The following is an 11,550-nucleotide window of genomic DNA, read 5'->3' on the forward strand; positions in this document are numbered from 1 at the left end:
CCCTATAAAAATAGGGTGATGAAATGGAGGAGACTCTCACCTTCCCCCTCACCTGTAGGGAAAAGGAAAATAGATACTCGATAAGGATATCCCCCCACCCATGCCCCCACCCACCCCCACCCCTCCCCCTCAAAGACATTTTAAAGTGAAAAACAAAATATTTTGAAGGGGCTAGGGGACATGAAGAGTATCTTCAAGAAGCTAGAGGAGAAGTAGGGATTTTGAAGAAGAGATTTGATGATGCTTGAAGGTTTACAGTTAGGGTGACACACTTGGCTACATTGACTCTTTTGCATGCGATTAAGGAAGGTCTCACTTCCATAATGGGAGTGTACACCATGTGCTTTCTATATAGGGTTATGGTGGATGATTGGCTACAACTATTGTTGGACAAGCCAAAAGGGAAATATAAGAACAATGAGAGTTAGATCTCCTCTTTGTTTTAGTGTTTTTAGTTTTTGTTATTATGGTTATCTTGGCAATTTGCCTTTGTGGGCTATATTCATGGTGCTTCCCCAGACCCTCATTTATTATATTTTATGTATATATTACGGTTCAAACTATTTGTAGATTTTTAGTGATGGATACATTTTTTGGATACTATAATGTGGGAGATTTTGAAATTAAGAAGAGGGGTAGGTTAAAATGTGTTACTTCTAATTTGTAGTTGTTCTACAACATTTTGTTACTTTGAGTCAGCCCCCATTTTTTCTTCTTTTAATTTCACACATGCGCACGCACGCACGCACATGCATAGACATGCACGCATAGACATGTTTATCGACTGAAGCTATCAAACATAAACACCATCAACTAATTTTAGATGGTGGAATTGGAATACTGAATAATATTCTACAAGGTCCTTCTAAGGTTTGTATTATTAGGTCCATAGATATTACTAAGCACTAACTTCAAGTTAGTTTTTTTTATATAAAAGGAATATGTTGAGATTTTTTAGGTTGTAACATAATGGGACAAACCAAATTATTAGATTTTCATAACACAACAAATGCACTCAACAACTTGTCTTCATCCATGGCCTCAAAATGGGGAAATAACAATATGGGTTTTGAACTTTGAGAAATGCATCCCTTTACGTATTCATTTCTTGGAATAAAATAATAGAAGGTTAGAGTTACTTGATTATATTTTTGAGCATTTTATTTTATGAAAGCCATGTTTAATGCCCTAATATTCCTTGATAAGACAATGATTATAACAAGATTTCTGAGTATGACTACTCTGGAGTGTTATAATTCCAATTTTAAACAACTTTGTTCATTATCACTTAAAGAATATCTATTAGATCTCTTATGTGTTTTTTTAAAGTTCCCAACATTCACAATTTTTTTAATCTTCATGAAGGAGTTCAAAGTGGGGAAAACTTTGATCCTATACATTGTCTATGAAGGAGAGGAAGAGGAAAAAGAGGGGAAGGGGAGAGCTAAGGCTCCAAGAGAAGAGAAATAAGAGAGTAGGGAAAGGGAGTGAGAGGGAGGAAACTATGTTTGAGAAGCACATAGTAAACAAAAGGAAGGAGGTACTGAGAGGGATAACAAGGAGTCTGTGTGGGACACGAAGAGATGGCAATATGGGAAAGTCAGAGGAGCTACATGTTAAACTCTTTAGAGATCTCCAGGGGAGAATTTAGAAATTTTAATGACCAAGGAAATCTTGGACCCATGAGAAGGGGCCCCAGAGACATCATCTAGCTAATTAGTAGCTGAAACAAACTACTAAGAATTGACATTCTCTAGTGAAAATTCTTCTTTGTAGGAGGTATATTGGAGTCCTTCGTCACCTTCTCCCCATGCATTTTTAAACCCTTATGGAAATTCAAATAGAGAGGAGCAATAGAGGAGTAGTTTTGATAGTAGAGAATAAAGTCTTTAATTTGTAGACTTTGAGAAATAAAAACCCAAGATGAGACTTCAACCCAATAAAGATAGGAAGCATAGTCCCTAGAGCTATAGAAAAAAAAAAAGCATACAAAATCCAACCACAATCTTTTGTGACAATATCAACTCTCAAGAAGTCATCAAAGGAGCTAGAGTTTTATTTGATAACCTCCTCACCTCAACATTCAAGAGGAAGACCTAGGGGTTTTAATTCCATTTAACTTTGGCTCTTTTATGATTGAATGCATTATCAAAAATATATCACATAATGCACTCTTGTACTAAACCTTGCTTCTTGTGTCTATTTCTACTCCCATCTCACATTGTCTACAAACATTTCAATTTTACAAATTTGTAGTTATATATATTTTGATATGCATATAATTGTTATTTATTAATTTCATCTATCATAATTGACACATTCTTATACCACTGAAATTTACTATATTAATTTTTAAACTAGAAAATCGACTTTAAACTACTCTAATAAAAAACCTATCACTATCTCTTAAATAAAATCTATTAAAAAAAACTAAGAAAACAATAAACTTATAAAGCACTTACATCCACGTAGTTTCTATTTATATAGACAAACCAATAACACTTAGCAGTTGACTCCTGTCAGAACTAGAAGGTAAAAATGGGAAAATAGCATTATAGTAAAAATATAACATAAGCATATTGTATCGTGCGCTTACACACTTGAAAGGAATGTTCAACGGATAAATTAAATTACCTATACCTCAAGAATATTTATCCCAGATTCTTCTGTAAAGAAAATTTGTCGAGTTAATTGTCTTTTCACTGTGTAGTGTGTGCACAACAAGGCGATGCAATAAAAATATAGCAGTTGACAATGATGTAAATACTGCATTTGACAACAATAGCTTTGGACTCCATGTGATAAATTGAATAATAATCATATTATTCAATTGACTTTGATCTTCGAATTTTTTGAGTGTGAATTAAAAAAATCATCCTCGTAGCTGCCACTTAAATGAAGATATGCCGTACTTGTAATCACGACGTCACCATCATATGAAGAAACTAAATGAACTGCGCAGATTGGGGTAACAACGCCAAAAAATAGATTAAATATCAGAGAGGCTGAAAATTCATTTAAGATTAAATGTAGGCAAAAGTGCAAACAATAAGTTTGCCGTGGAGATCGTAGAAATATTAATTCGCAAAAAAGAACTAGATGAACCATAACTCGACAGATTTCAATTTTTATTTTTATTTCTGTATGAAATCGAAAGGAATATCAACTTGTTTTGCAAAATAAATATAGTTTTTCCAGGTTGAAACTTGTCGCTAATCTATTTATTAAAGTGTGGCCAACATATTCATGGAATTTTAATATTATTATTAGTTTCTATCGTCAACATTTAGATGGATTTATTGCATTTGGATAATAATTGAGGGAGAAGAGTTCCTACCATGGTCTAATTTTGATGTTTGACCTTACTTGTCGGAGCTGGTTTCTGCAATGATTAGATATAAAATGTTAATGCAAGCATTACATTAAATTATATTAAATAGATTTTACTTAATGTTTCGTAATATTATTCAAAATTGAAATAAATTTCTATGATGTATTTAGTTTTTTTAAAATAATATAATTTTATTTTAAATTTTAAATTTATATTTTAAAAAAAAATAGTTATATAATTATTAAAACTATATATTACTTTATGTTTAATTATTTATTGGTTATGAATGACTAGTTGATGATAAATAAAAAATCTAAATCAAATATTTGATTGTGTCAAATTTTTTTTTTTATAATTAATTATATATAGTTTTAAAATTACATGGCTTGATTAATAGATTTACATTTAGCATATTTCAACAATAAAATACATTAATATCAATTTATTATATCACAAGACTTTGAACAATTGTTCTTGAAAGATGTGTGTGTATGCCAGATTCTAATATCCAAATCATATTATAGTTCAAAATATTATGTTGTGTTCTTGTAATAAGTAGTTCATAAGACACAACACTTTAAAGCTTTTGCAAATGGTTTTGAAAACAAAGATGGATGCAGCGGTATAGTTATTTAAGCACATTTGAGTTGGAATTGTATGAAGATTGGCCACATCCTAATATCCAAAGTGTTGCATTCCTTCTCATGAATAATAGACTCTTGTGAACCACTACTAATAAAATTAGATTAATGAATCTCACTTTAAAAATGATACTACTAAACTATGATACTAATATCAAGATTTGCTAAAAATTTTTAAAGTTCAAATATTTAATAAAATAAATTATTTAAAACCTGATCTCGTATAAAATGTCTAAATATCCCTAAACTTCATTAAATCAAGCATCTACTCAGAGTATACCTAAATTATGAACATATTGATGGAAATGATTTTATCCCTCTTAAGAGATTGTTTAGTACCTAGGTAACCTTAGAAAAGCCATACAAGAAAAGAGTTTTGGTAGTGAGTATGAACACAGATAAAAAATAATTGTAATGCAAGTATGTACGGATTAATGATTACTTCATCAGTGATCATTGTCATATCACACTCGTGCATCCCATCTAAAGTCGTCTGTAGTTTTGCCCCCTCTCTTACACAACTCACATTAAAATAGTAGGCACGTTACCCCATGTAATCAACCATCACGTTTCTCAACATGCCTATTGTTATCGCCAAAAACAAAATTAAGTTTGTGATAACGAAACTTGTGAGGAAAGACAGAACAATGGAAATGAAGGTAACAACGCTCAAAGAGATAAGAACTAGGGATATTTTTCTCTCTGGAGCAGCACCTAATTTATTCAATAATTTACTTGAAATATATAATTATATCATTTAGTCCATGTATTTAAGAAGACGGTTGTTGCACCTATGAAAAATCTAACTATTGCAGTCACTGATTATTAATCTCCTATCGTAAATGATTATTAAACTACTGAAAACAAATTCCCAGCTAATATTGAAAAATAGCACAACTGCAACTTCACTTAAAATACGAAAAGAAATGCACAACACAATGAACACAATATTTTCAGACAAATTGTCCCTGGAAAAACCCCTAAGGGAAAACCAGTTCTACAAATGAGGAATTATATTAAACTTCAACAAATCAAGAGATACAAAATTCCTTGCCTCTCACTGGCAGAACTCCGACAACCTCCTAATTTCTCCCGTTGATATTCCTCACTACTATCCCTGCGCTAACACTGCACCCTTGCTAACACTGCAAGATTGTTTGCTAACACTGCAAATGTTTCTCCTAAAGCTTCATGTGTCCAAATGACCCAATGACCCCTTTCTATACTACTCCTGTTGGTAAACCAACAACCGAGATTAAATCTAACCAACGGCTGAGATTAAGACAACTCAACAGCCAATAATAGAATTGGTTGCAAAGTGTCCAAAAAAAATCACTAAAATTAGTAAATAATAACCATTTACTAATTTTTGGCAAGTGGACAAACAACTGTCCAAACCACTCATAAATACAACCGCTATTCATAGATAAGGACGAACAGCTGTCCAAGCTACCCATAAATAGTGCTGCTATTTTCGGGTCAGAAATAACAGCTGTCCAACTAACAATAATTAACACTCCCTCTTAGCAAGGAAGCTGTTCTGCATGACACCCATCTTATCTCTGAAGAAGATAAATTTTCCCTTTGCCAAAGCCTTCGTCAGAATGTCTGCTACCTGCTCATCTGTAGGTATGTACTGTAGTTGAACAACTCCCGTTTATACACAATCTCTGATGAAGTGATATCTGATATCTATATGTTTAGACCTATCATGAAACATTGGATTCTCAGACAACTTGATGCAACACTGATTGTCACAATGTATCACAGTAGTCTCAACCTTCTGACCAAACAAGGCTACTAACAACTTCCAAAGCCATATAGCTTCACATGTTGCCATGCTAGCTGCTATGTATTCTGCTTCTGCTGAACTTAGAGCCACAAACTTCTGTTTCCTGCTGAACCAAGATACAACTCCTGATCCCAAGCTGAAACAACACCCTGGAGTGTTGCTTTTGTCCGTTGTACTTCTTGCCCAATCTGCATCAGTATAGTCTATCAACCTGATACCTTCACCTCAAACATATCTGATCCCATACTCGACTGTACCATGCAAGTAACGTATCACATGCTTAGCCACTATCCAATGCATTCTCTTTGGTTCAACCATGAACTGACTAAGAGAGTTTACTGCAAATGCTATATCTGGCCTAGTGTTGACCAAATACATAAGCGAACCAATCAACTGTCTATATAAAGTGGGATATACATCTTTCTCCTTAGATGTATCTACCTTCCTCCAATTCATGATCATGGGTGTAGACATATCTTTGCAATCCTCCATCCCAAATTTCTTCAAGATTTTAATGCAATATTTCCCTTGACCAAGGAAAATATCCCCATCTGTCTGCCACACTTCCATGCCTAGAAAGTAGTGCATAAGTCCTAAATCCTTCATCTCGAACTCTTCTGCAAGGTTCCTCTTGCAATCCACTATGAGCCCTAGTGAACCTATAAGAAATAGATCATCCACATAAAGAACAAGAATGAGAATCTCACCCCTAACCATCAAGTAGTAGAGGTTAGCATCTGCTTCACTCTTCACAAAGCCCATTTTCTGCAAGTATGTATCAATGCACTCATACCACGCTCTAGGAGCTTGCGTGAGTTTGTATAATGCTTTCTTCAATCTGCACACGTGGGTCTCTTTGCTGTGTGCTACAAAGCCTTCTGGTTGTTCTATGTATACCTCCTCCTTCAACTCACCATTGAGGAATGTTGTCTTGACATCGATTTGATGGATTTGCCATCCCATCTGTGTTGCAAGTGAGATTACAACTCATATAGAAGTATACCTAGCAACTGGAGCAAATGTCTCCTCATAGTCTATTCCCTCCTTCTACGAGAACCCCTTTGCCACAAACCTAGCCTTGTATTTCTCGATGCTACCATCTGCACCGTGCTTTATCTTATAGATCTAGCGTGATCCAACTATAGCCCTATCTTTTGGTCTAGGTACTACCTCCCACACATCATTCTGCATTATTGAAGAATATTCCTCAACCATAGCATCTCGCCATACTTGATGTTCTGTAGCTTCTTGATAGCTAGAAGGCTCACTATCTACCAACTGACTAACTAATGCCACATAGTCATTGAACTTGGCTGGTTGTCTTCGCTGTCTAGTACTCTTCCTAGGAGCTCCCACAAACTCCTGAGTATCCCTTTGTGTATCTGGAACCATATGGTTCCTGCTGCCAACTATAGAGGATGAAATGTCAACCTCTAAGTCTTCTAGATGCATTTCATGTTGCACTTGTTGCTCCATACTCTATGAATCTTCACTAACTGAGTCTACACTCGTACTGGTAACTGTACTTGAGCTTTGTTGCCCTTGACTTGGTCTTGGAGCTTCTGTTGGCTGCTCACTCTGATCATCTGCTGGCAAATCTCTGGATCTCCTGAATGCCTTGTCCTCCATGAACTTGACATCCCGTCTGACAATAATTCTTTTAGTCCCTGGAATGAAAATCCTATATGCCTTTGAGGTCTCACTGTACCCAACAAAGTACCCCCTCTCTGTAGTCTAATCTAGCTTTGTACGTGTATCTCCAAGAATATGACAATATGCCCAACTCCCAAATATGCTGAAGTGACTAACATCTGGCTTCTTCCTTGTGAAAGCCTCCTCTGGTGTCATCTTCCCTAGCACCTTGTGTGGAACTCTATTCTAAATGTAGACTGTTGTATTACAGGCCTCTACCCATAAGTAACGGGGCATGTCCTGGTCATGTAGCATAGCTCTTGCTACCTCTGATATAGAACGGTTCTTCCTCTCAGCAACTCCATTTTTTTGTGGATTGTAAGGAAAAGTCCATTATCTCTTGATTCCTTCTCTGGTATAGAACTCCTGGAAGATATTTCCTTTGTACTCGCCTCCATTATCTGATCGAAGAACCTTTATCTTCTTTCCTATCGAGTTCTCTACAAGAGCTTTGAACTCTTGGAATCGACTGAAAACCTCATCCTTAGTCTTCAAGAAGAATATCTAGGTATTTTTAGAGAAGTCATCAATAAAAGTAAGATAGTACTCATATCCTCTGATAGATTTCATTGACATCGGTCCACAAACATCTGAATGTACTAGATCAAGAACACCCTTAGATCTGGTGTCACTCCTTGGAAAAGATGCTTTCGCAAACTTCCTCAACACACATCCCTTACATACATCGTCATGCTCTATGCTCACCTTTGGAACACCTGTCATGGTCTCACAAAGAAATCAAAGTGCTCCATGATGAATATGGCCCATCCTCCTATGCCATAGCTCTCCAAGATCTCTAGGATTACTGTTGCTCATAAGTGCCTTAGGAGTATCAAACTGCAATCTATAAAGGCAACCACCCCTAACTCTAAATAGTTATGGGTGATTTCCAATCCTTGTTCTTAATCAACACATGTGTCCCTCTAAAGAGTATATTATACCCCCTATCCTGAAGAATAGATACAGAAATCAAATTCATACCTAAGCCTGGCATATATAACACATCATGAAGAGGAATTGTCTTTCCATTCTCCCTCTAAAACTGAACAGTCCCTTTCCCAACAGGGTTGAGTTTGGACAAGTTTCCCATAGAAATCTAGATGTTGGTGTCCTCCTTGTAACTGGAGAAGTACTCTCTAACTCCTGTCATATGAAATGACGCCCCACTATCTATATACCAAACACACTGTGAGGTTGAGCTAACCATACAAGCTATGAGTGCAAACTCATCTTCCATTCTGCTGGAGAGTTCTTCTGCACTTGCTGAAGCTGCCACCTGCTTCTTACCCTTTTTCCTCTCTGGGCAATCACTAACATAGTGGCCAAACTCGTGACATCCAAAGAACTTGACCTTAGAAAGGTCCTTCTTTTCACTTTGTGAATTTGATCCTTTGCTAGATCCCTTCTTTGCTTTCCCTTTACTAGCTAGGGCAACATTCTCTTGTTTCACCTCATTTTTCTGACTCTTGTTGGCCCCATTGACAAGACTTAGTCTAAACTCCTCCTGAGTGAAATCAGTCCATAGTCGATCTCAACTCGGTAAAGTATCTCGTCCATTGACAACTTGAACAGAGACACTCCATTGTTTAGTAAACCCATTTAGGGCTATTCTCACTAGCTCATCATCACTAGGGCTATCTCCAACAGCTGCTAACTCATCCTTGACAAGTCTGAGCCTGGTGAGGTAACTTGTGACATCTTCTGCCTGATTCATCCAGGTATTCTTTAGCTTCTCTCTGAGAATCAACTTCCTGTTGGTGGTAGCATTCTGGTACAGATTTAGAATGGCGTCCCACATCTTCTATATTGTATCTAGCTCTGAGATATGTGGAACAATATGATCCTTGTCACCATCAAGGATAATCCTCCTCGCTTTGGCATCGTCCTTCCTATATGCTACAAGCTGTGTTGCATCCGTTGGTACAGACATGGAAACATCAAAGGCAGGCTCTTCTACCACCTAGTTTTTTTGGCCGTCCATTCATTGCATCTGTACTGAATCAGTGGGGCCGCCCCTACAATTCTATAGGTGAAGTCTACATAGGGACGTGGCTACGGATCAGGTACACCACTGGTAGTATAATCCTTGATACCATTCTCTTCCAACAATAAAGAAATTCTGGCCTTCCAGACACCAAAATTTGAGGCACCATCCAATCTATCCTGATCTCTCAAACCAGCTGAAGCCATCTCAAGGGTTTAAAGAAATAATGAATCTAAAGAGATCAAAATTTCTTTCCTAGGGCAAAACTCTTCTACCCTTAACAATGCTCTGATACCATGTGAAAAATCTAACTATTGCAGTCACTGATTATTAATCTCCTATCATAAACGATTATTAAACTGCTAAAAACAAATTCTCAGCTAATATTGAAAAATAACACAACTGCAACTTCACTTAAAATACGGAAAGAAATGCGCAACACAATGAACACAATATTTTCGGACAAATTGTCCCTGGAAAAACCCCTAAGGGAAAACCAGTTCTATAGATAAGGAATTATATTAAACTTCAGCAAATCAAGAGATACATAATTATTTGCCTCTCACTGGCAGAACTCCGACAACCTCCTAATTTCTCCCATTGATATTCCTCACTGCTATCCCTGCGCTAACACTATGCCCTTGCTAACACTGCAAACGTTTCTCCCAAAGCTTCATGTGTCCAAATGACCCAATGACCCCTTTCTATACTACTCCTGTTGGTAAACCAATGACCGAGATTAAATCTAACCAACAACTGAGATTAAGACAACTCGACAGTCAATAATAGAATTGGTTGCAAAGTGTCCAAAAGGAATCACCAAAATTAGTAAATAATAACCATTTACTATTTTTTGGCAAGTGGACAAACAACTGTCCAAACCACCCATAAATACAACCGCTATTCATAGATAAGGACGAACAGCTGTCCAAGCTACCCATAAATAGTGCTGCTATTTTCGGGTCAGAAATAACAGCTGTCCAACTAACAATAATTAACAACACCACAACATCATATCTCAATCTCTTGTACAGACAGGTTATCAATTGTTATTGTTGAATTAGATTACATTTCAATCCCCTTCTTTGTTATCAATTTTTATTGTGAGATTAATACAATTTGTACAGTGTCCAGAATGAGTCAATTTTTCCATCTTGTCGTGCCTGTGTTGGTGGTGGGGTTATTAAGCTGTGTACAAGGATTGACGAACTTTGCGGCCATTTCAGACTTCATTGATCCGCAGAATGTGGCGAGAAAAGCTGTCGGAGTTGCAGCGCTCGAATGGAACAACACAGTTGCTGCTTTTGCTCGGAATTATGCGAGATAGAGAAGAAATGACTGCCTTCTTCAGCATTCGGAGGATTCGCCATACGGCGAGAATATATTCTGGGGAAGAGGCCCAAATTGGACTCGTCAACATGCAGTAAATGCTTGGATTGATGAGAAGAAGTGGTATGTTCATGCTACTAACACTTGCACAGGTGATGATTGTACACATTATACTCAGATTGTGTGGGCGACAACAGAAAGTGTTGGGTGTTCAATCATCAAATGTAATAGCAATGATACATGGGTTATATGCAGCTATGATCCACCAGGCAATTATATTGGCAATAGGCCTTATTAATTGGTTAGGTATAGGGAGCACAGATTTTGAAATTGTGAAGTGTTGAATATTATTGTTTGTGTTGGCGTAGCTTTTCACATTTAGAATAACACCGCCACCATTACCATTCTTTGTTGCTGCGTTGCTATTCATTAGTGCATTGATGTTTCTTTGGGTTTATCTTTGAGGATGAGTAAAGAAAAACTGAGTTAAAATTTAGATTTCTTCTACTATTGAATCATGGTACCAGGTCTATAAGTTTTCTTTTAATTTAAGGATATGAAAGAGGAAATGATTATTTACAAATATACAAATTTTGATGCAGACAAACTTGAGATTGAAATTGAAGAGAAAAAGTTGCAAATAATTTTAGATTGATTCTTAAGTTTAGAATTTACATTATATGATGATAAAAAAAAATTCATATAGTTTAAAAAATCTAAATTTAATATAATAATGTCCAACTTAAAATTAAAGACTATATTCTTGTAGACTTCATTTAGA

The 11,550-nt window shown here is 36.2% G+C and overlaps 1 pseudogene; it reads left to right on the forward strand.

The window, feature by feature from the left end:
- The first annotated feature begins 10,575 nt into the window (after positions 1-10,575).
- LOC149557637 (pathogenesis-related protein 1 pseudogene) lies at positions 10,576-11,067 on the forward strand (annotated as a pseudogene).
- Positions 11,068-11,550: the final 483 nt, after the last annotated feature.

The sequence above is a fragment of the Cupressus sempervirens genome, chromosome 5 (assembly GCF_028749045.1).
Source record: "Cupressus sempervirens isolate cs-2001-9-10 chromosome 5, ASM2874904v1, whole genome shotgun sequence".
NCBI classification, from domain to species: Eukaryota; Viridiplantae; Streptophyta; class Pinopsida; order Cupressales; family Cupressaceae; genus Cupressus; species Cupressus sempervirens.